Here is an 8,455-nt window from a genome sequence, read left to right as displayed (position 1 = left end):
GGTCTGTTTTGTCCATGTGACAGCTGCTTTTCCAGTTACTTTTTATTACTGTCTCAATTTCAGACCATCAGATTAGTCACCAAGCCACTGGCTTCTGGGTTCTATTTTCTTTTCTGCCACTGCCACTTGCCTCTTCAACCTTCCATTACTTTTGTCTCTTTTGTTTAAAGATTATAAGACTTTTCAGCACAATTAATCATCTGGAGTACGGAGATACTTGGTAGCTTTTAATCAGTCAACCCATTTTTATTTACTAGTCTGTTTTCCATTGACATTGTATGACATAAGACCTTCCCCAATGAGTTTGTAATGAAACCAGTAGGAGCTGTGGATAATCATTCCCTGTTTAAGAGATAGTCACTGTCTCAAATAATTGTGCTAAGAAAGTAATTACAGCCCAAACTGTGAAACCCTCAAAGGCTTTTATGAACTTCCTATTCCTCATGCACATTTCAATTTACAAGGTTCATTTGAATCAGTGGCTGAAAGGAATAATGCATAACATAGGAGACAGACACCCAATACTTCAGATTTACAACTTCAGTTGATTCCTTAATGTCACTATTTAGTGACAGTTCTCCATTGTCTAGTTCATTGGTATAATATTTTTTATTGAAAGACAGTTTGTCACTCCTGTTTTTCCCCTCTGTGGGATTCTCTTACTGTCTCACAGTCCCTCTTTCAATGTTGCACCAATAAGCAGTGCAAAACTAAGAAAGAAAGCACAGAACTTGGTCTTCCTGAATGTGTGACTGAGAATGGCTGCATCATTTAGAATCAAGTAACTGCTGACAAATGCTTGTGCTTTAACATCAAGAACAGCCTTGGCAATATTCATGTATGGAAAAATGTCTCCTCTGTATTGTCAGGCAACTAAACCTCTTAAGCCACTGTTCTGATGTTTGCATGCTACAGAAATAACATTAAAACAAGATTTAGGAGCCAAATAACTGCATATCATTTAAAGTAAACTACATGTTATATAACTTTGCTGCCAGCCTTTAAATTGGCAAACATACTCATCCAGTTCCTGTTAAATATCGTTAAAAAATTATGCTCAATGAGAAACACACACACTAATTCTTTATGATAGCAGCTAGACGCGCCAGTCTTCAGACTGAAATAATTTGCCAAGATTATTTAAGCACAGACCACAGAGAGCAGCTCCCTACAAGCTTGCAGACTGCAGGGAGGGCAAAAAGGCAGAGACAGGGAGCAGAGAGAGACAGGAAAACAACACTGGTCAGCATAAAAAGTGATGATCTTAGCATGAGAATCTGATGTTTGATTTTGGTATGTTCATGTCATAACTGGGATCATCTTGAGCTGAGGAATTTTACTGCATTTGTTTCTCATCAGCACGAATGTGGGGGTGGCCGTGCTGCAGCACAAGCTGGTACAGGCCACGGTCCCTCAGGGCCTGCAGGCCCAGCACAGCTTGGTGCGCCCCGGCCTCGGGGTGGCTGGTAACCCCTGCTGGCATGGATTATGGATTATTCCCCCGGAGAGTGTGTCTGCAGACCCCTACAGCTGCCAGTTTTTCTTAAATATTTTTACAGATGGAGACATGCCTGTGGCAGGTGGAGGGTTTGGCTCACACCGGCGGTCTCACAGGACCACTCTGACTGGAGGCAGCCAGGGCTGGCTCGCCCCTCACCGCCAGCACCTCCCCAGAGCAAGGGCAGAAAAAGGAAGAAAATGTGGAATTGCAGAGACAAAGCGATATGCAGGTAATGGGGATTATGAAATACTCTGAGAGATAGATTTAAAAAACAAAAGGAATTACTGATGAGTATGGCAAATGTTGACCAAGTAATTTTCCCAGTGGAAAGAACTGCCATACTGTAAATTTTGAACTGTTCAAAGCTTGTTCTTTCTCTTCTCACTTTTTAAACTAATGTTGCCACAAAGCGCTGCTTTACGTAGTACTTGCTTGCACTTGCATTGCCTACCTTAAAGCATACAAAAAGACACAGCCACACAGTCCAGCTGTGAGCAATTAGTGCAGCCCTGCCCCGCTGACACAATGCTCTGGCTCGTTAACAGTTAAGCTGCCCTCAGAGCAACAGGCCATATATGCAATACAATAACCCAACTTTGAACAATTGCCTCTTGTAATAGAATCTTACAACATCAGGAATCAAAGGGAGAAAATAACCTGAAATTTGGTAGTAATTACTATGAAGAATTTAATACCTGAGCTGTGGCCTTACAAGAGGCAGATAGAAATTTTCAAGGAGTCTTTTTGTTTCCATCCTCACTGAGGCATCAGATTAATACTGAGGTTTTTTTTTCTGTTCATATTAATTTCAGTCACCCAATACTAGTCACGCTCGTGGTAATTACAGCAAATACCAACACAATTCCTCTTCGATAAGGCATATTTCACAGCATGTATTGAGTGACCAAAGTCAGCTGTAAACTAAAGACAAAACAAGGTAGAAGGAATAGAAATGGTGAGAAGGAAAATTACACCAAGGGATCAGTTAATTGTTTTTTTCCCTGCCATGGTAGTGCCAGGGGCTGGCAAAGAGACTGGTGTCCTCTTGTGAAAGGCATTGGCATGGCCACAGATCCCCACCCTGCCAAAATTTGGATTTAAATACCAAAAAGTCAAAGAGTCAGGGACAGTAAGTTGTACAGGTGACCAGCTGCAATGCAGAGAAATTACGTTATATGCCCTTTACTGTCTGGGCAGCAATGGAATATTTCCACGTTTCAGCATGGTGCTGAGATACCAAGCTGTCATGAGCTGTGTAAAGTATCAGAAACAGCTCACATCTGAATATGCTTCTTAGATGGAAAGCTCATCACTACTGTTATGATTCAAAATTTATTTTAAGAGAAATTATAAAAGATACTTTAATTATACTGTTACAGATTAATATTAAGTACACCAGTGAACTGTAAGACAATTACTTTTTGTGGTTTTATAACTTTATGGCAATTTTTACATATATTTCATCAACATCCACTGCTCCCAAGTGTCACTGGAGCACCACTCAAGATAGACACTGCATACAGAAGTAGTTAATTGCTCCCTGCTCTGAATACCCTTAGTAGCAGATAAAACACGCAGTACCTGGGAGGAGGAAAAGAAGTGCGGGATTGTCAAGAGGTTGCATTGTGACCACAAGGTCGTAGTTACATTTTCTGGTTTGGACACTTGCACATTCTGCTTTCATGAAACATAGCTCTCTAGTGAGTAGTCAACTTTTTTTGCAACCATATTCATCTCTTAGAAATTTTTGCTAAGTGGATTTCAGCTAAGGAATTGCAATTCATATCATGAGAGGGAGAAATTATGGACAAATTTTCAGTGGCAAAGAACCATACAGGAATATACGTTGCAATGCTTTTCAAGTATATGTGCATACTGATTTAAGTAACCTGTAAAACTAAAACTAAGAAAAGTCATACACTTGTCCAAGTAGCAATTGTATATTTACTCTGAATTTTTCATGTTTGCTTCTGAAAATTCATAACCAAAGGAAGAACTAAACAATGAAAGAGAAAGACCAAGCATGTAAAATCCATTGATGTGCTGGATAGCTACCACATCTTTATTTTCAATAACCGTGTTCATCCATGCTGTATATTTATTTATCACTGAACTCAATGGGTAGAACATAAAAGGTGCTAATGTTAATTCCTCATGAATATGCAGAGAAAATGTTTCCTTTTGGTTAAATATCAACATTTCTACTAACCATTTTGTTCTTTTGTGTTTAATAAGAATGAAAGATAGTGGATGCTCTGGACTAAGACTTCATTAACATTGTTCTCCTGGGTATTCTTGACACTTAATTTTAAGACACGCGTGAAATGAATGTAGACACTGTATTTAGTATTTGCATATTAAACATGTCTGAAAAGAAAAAATGAATTAGTGACAGTAGGGAATGTCCTTAGAAATTCCAGGCACTTCCTGAAAGGCAAGCTCTCGCTTCTAGGGAGACAGTATCTGATGATCAAAATCAAGTGTCATGAACACTTGTTGGAATTCAGAAGAGAAGATGGAAGTTCCAGAATAGTGTGTTTGCTAAGCTGGAATGTCTGTTTTGGCCATTAACATGAACAGCCCTTCTACATCAAGTCTAATTAGCTTGCACATGTGTTTTTGCCACTAACAATAAATTTGGTATACCACTTAGTTTGGTGTAGAAAACCTCCTGGACAATTGGAGGATGTGGATCATTCTTAGGGGTAGAAGACATAAGGAGCAGACAGACAATCTCAAACAATTTCATGTACTATAGCAAGCCTCTTGTAGCAGTTCTGCATGTAATGAATATCATTTAAAGTGAACTCCATTCATGCACAGAGACTACTTGCTGAAATACTGTTGGAGATGAAAAGATGCAGAACCCTTTCCATTCCCTCAACAGAAAAGTGTCATGCTTCAATACAAGATGCATGCAAACCACCTACTTGCAAATGATATAACTGATATAACTGGTGGAAGGGTTCCTTGAGGAACAGTGCAGGACAGTAATCACTTGTAAAAAGCTTCTGTGTATCCCAATAATTTGGCTTGGCCCAGGAAGCCGATCATTATTTTTAGAGACCATATTTCAACCACATTTAAAATAATATATAAATACATTTGGGGTAAGCACTCGTTTGCTCTGTGTGTAATGGCAGTGCTCTGGCAAAATTACAGGTAAGTGTTCTCCTAGCTGAGAAGATAACTAACATTAGGAAGGAGTTCTTGTGATCATGAGTTCCCATGTAGGTTTAGCAGATAGCCCTCATAACATAGATGGAATACTGTTACCTGTAATGTCCTGATTCTCTCCTAGGGAGGAAGATGCCTTTTTTTCTTCCGAAGTTAAGAAATTTATGATTACAATTATTTGAAGAGAAAAAAAAAAAAACTGTGAAGGGTTCACCGCATTGCTTGTTAAAACATGTACTTTGCAAAAATTATTTCTCTCCTATTTTTCAATCTTTAGTTTGAGGGAAAGGTTTTGACACTGACAATGTCTGGATGTGTGGGCTTGTCTTAGTTGAATCCTCTCGTGTTCTTGCATCTGTTGTACAGTCTGCTAGCTCCTGTAAAGGATTTTAAAATACAATCACAAATGACATTCTATGTTCTTTTATCTCTTAGATTAAACTTAAATTTTTCTTGGCATAAACAGCAGATTTCTTATATCTTGGTGGAAAACAAACAAAAATCCTAGAGAACTGTATAAATCACTTCTAGACAGGTAAATACAATTCTCCTGAGGTGACTCAACATATCTCATGCCTAATTTCAAAGACAGCTATATGTTATGAAATTGAGATATCAGCTTTCAACAATACTTGTATTTTCTCTATTTTCTTTGTCTTGCAAAAATCTTGGTGGATTCTCTAAAGAAGAATAAATATTACCAATTTTATCCTATACATGAGAAATTGAGGCATAAGGAAGAAGATGCCACGACTATTATAACCTGCAAGGAAGAACAAGTCTTAACCTGTCTGTGGTTACCATGCTAAGTGGGTTTCTAACTAATGTGCAATCAGAGCACTCTGTGTGAAAAGAGATGCTTGCTGATGATAAAGGATTTGAGAAACAACAGTGCTCAGCAAGTTTTAAAGAAAATCAGGTGAAATCTTCCTCCAGATACCATTACTTTTTTATATGATATATCGCACTGACAGAATACAATGATGAATGATATATCCTGTCAGTCTATGACACGATGTATTTGTGATGAGTAATGCCCTAAACACAAATTTCATTGCACCACAGTAGAATTTATCCATATTTTTTACTTCCCCTGGCCTCTACATAAGTAAATGCATCAGGCATGATCTTGCACAGTATCGATCCTGTGTTAGGGTGAGCAGCACTCCCTCACCTCTGAGCTACCTGTGCCATGCAACAGGAAGGTTGGATAATTGATCACAGCCTGAAGATCAAGCTGTGGTGGGATGGAAAACTTGGCAGAGGGCAAGGATCATGTGTGAGAACAGCTTGTTCCAATAGCTGCCCTTGATTACAGGGCACACAGGTGTAGCACAGGTTTGCTTAAATATATCCTGGTGTGCAACCAAGCAGGAGCTTTTGGTGGCTGGTTCTTCAGGCTGGTGGGTACAGAGTACCCCAGAAAGAGGTGGGTGAAGCTCTTCTACAGACTTATGACTGGAGATGGACTCACTTGTGCTGAGAGAGGTGCAGCAGGATCATGAGAATGACTTCTGGGCACAGAGGGTAGCTGCCTGGAGGCCCTGGTTTCTCTTGGGTTCTTTTGTGGCTGGGTCTCAGAGAGTGTTGCTAGCCTGACCTAAATGTCTTGTTTTGTTAAGTGAATGTGGAGAAGGTGGTCTGGGAAAGAAGAGCTGTATTCTGTGTGGGGGAAGTGCTTACTTGAATCAGTTGAAAAATAAGTATGTGAGCTGTGGAGTGTCATGGTGGGGGGAGAGTGAGGAGGCATTTTCCAAGTGTGTTTAGTTTCTCTTTTCTAAGTGGTTTTGTAAGGTTATTTGTAAGTTTGTGCTACCTGTTCCCCAAAGGCAGCAGGTTATGAAGCCTCCTGCTCTCCTGCCTGCTCCTAGTGGACATAGCAGACAGCTTTCCTGCCCTGCTTAGGGCTATACTGGGCTGGAATAACAGTATCTGAGTAAGGGGGGGCATGTGCTTGTCTCTGTTGGCTAGTAAAACCTTGTAAGATTTGTAAGAGGAGATAAGGAATATGTCTTCTTCCTTTGGCTTTTTTAATGAAGCTATTTGCTAGCGAAGAACTTAGGATTCACGAGCTAGATGGCAATGAATTTTCCTTTAGGAAAAGTAGGAGTAAAGAAAAAAAGGAGAACCCAGGGAGGCAGAAGCAGCCTGGATTTCAAGCTGCTCTCTGGACCCCTTTCCCTTGTGCCACAGGCTGCTCAAAAAAGCAGCATTCTATTTCCCATAGCTTGAGGCTATGCCTGAAGGCACCTTTTAGTATTGCCCGTTTATACTAAGGTACTCGGCCACAGCTGTTGGAAAGATTTCACAGAGGATAAATCCCAGTCTGCCTGTGGTTCTCTGATTAAAAACAAAAATCCAACTGACTTTATAAATAAAGGGAATGTGCATTTTAAAAGCACTAACTGGCTGCCAACCTGGACTAACGTGGATTTTCAAAAGCATTTTTAAGAACAGAAATATCTTGCCACACCCAGCGTCCCCACACTCCTCAAAAAACTGGTTGTTTCCACAGACTTTGGTTCTCTAGGCTTCCTGAAACGTCTTCTGCTCGTTTTTAAAATTCTGCCTAGAATGCCTGCTAGTTTAGAGATAGCAGAATATTAAAAAAAAAACTATAATGCTCCTTTAGAAGAATGTATTTTTTTCATAGAGGCAGAATGATAGTAAAAGCTATCTGCTATAGACAGAGCCCTTTTGATGGGGAAAATCCAATCAGATCTTTAACAAGTGCTTTGGCGGAATTCTGAGAATCCTTTCTTCTTTCTGCCACTTTCCGGAACATCTGCAGTCAGTACTACTTGTGCTGTACACAGGAGACTTTAGGAAGAGGCTTGTGTGAAAATGCTATTTTCTATTTTAAAACTACAAGAAACACGTCTACCAAGTGACAAATTCTGTTTTAGCATAGGCTTTTTGTAGCATTAAACATTAAAAATCCTTTGCCGTACGTGAATGATTGGGTCCCTGTTTTCTCATGACGTAGGGGCAAGGCGTGCACACCTGCAGCTGCAGCCGAGCCCTGGCTGGGTGACAGGAAGCAGCCGGTCTTCACAGTCCTAGCCTGCATTTGAAGGTGACTTTTGCATAGGGAAGGTTTCCTGGAAACGAGTTTGCTAGTTAATGGCATTTGTTTCTCCCTAAATAAGCTGTGGTGCAAAATCAGTCGGTGCTGATTGAGAGAATAGTGAGAAAACTGACCCGGTTGGCTTTCCGCAAGAAGGGCTGTGGACCAGAGAGACCTGACATCTTGGTACCTGGGGTATGTGGGTAGAGCGGAGGCTTTTTCACCTGTGTGTTGAGGTGGCTAACCTGACTTTTCTGTGTTGTTAAATGAATTTTCTTTAGTCTGCTTCTGAAATGATATGAACCTCCCAGCTGTGCTGCAGCACCTTTCCCCTGCCCACAGCTCAGCTTCTTACCATCCTTCTGATAAGGAAGAACAACAACACAAATCGCTTCATGCCATGCAAATCTTGTGCTGCGTAGTAGCTCAGGTGGTGGTAGCAAACTGACATTGCTGCTATTCCTAAACAACTGAGGTTCTCTCCTTTCGGATGGTGCCCGAAATCACCTTGGTCTTACTGCAATTTGCATATGGGTTTTTGGTAGTGCCTCTGAAAAAACCAACCAAAACCAAACAGTTGAAACACTGCCCCTCAAATTAAAAAAAAAAAAAAAAAGGGGGGGGGGGGAACTGGTCCTCTTTGATAGCAATAGATAGGTTTTAAAGGACTTTTGCTGTTCTCTGTAAGGGCTCTTAGCAGAAACAAAACA

At 40.4% G+C, this 8,455-nt stretch overlaps 1 long non-coding RNA gene across 1 annotated transcript in view; it reads left to right on the top strand.

The window, feature by feature from the left end:
• LOC110407256 overlaps window positions 5,802-8,455 on the top strand; it is a 322,658-nt gene continuing 320,004 nt past the window's right edge. Inside the window, exon 1 of the long non-coding RNA XR_002443835.1 lies at window positions 5,802-6,107. This is a non-coding gene — a long non-coding RNA (uncharacterized LOC110407256). The remainder of the gene's footprint in view (window positions 6,108-8,455) is intronic.

Source organism: Numida meleagris, chromosome 17 (assembly GCF_002078875.1).
Source record: "Numida meleagris isolate 19003 breed g44 Domestic line chromosome 17, NumMel1.0, whole genome shotgun sequence".
NCBI lineage: Eukaryota > Metazoa > Chordata > Aves > Galliformes > Numididae > Numida > Numida meleagris.
This window is presented reverse-complemented; position numbering and strand designations above follow the sequence as displayed.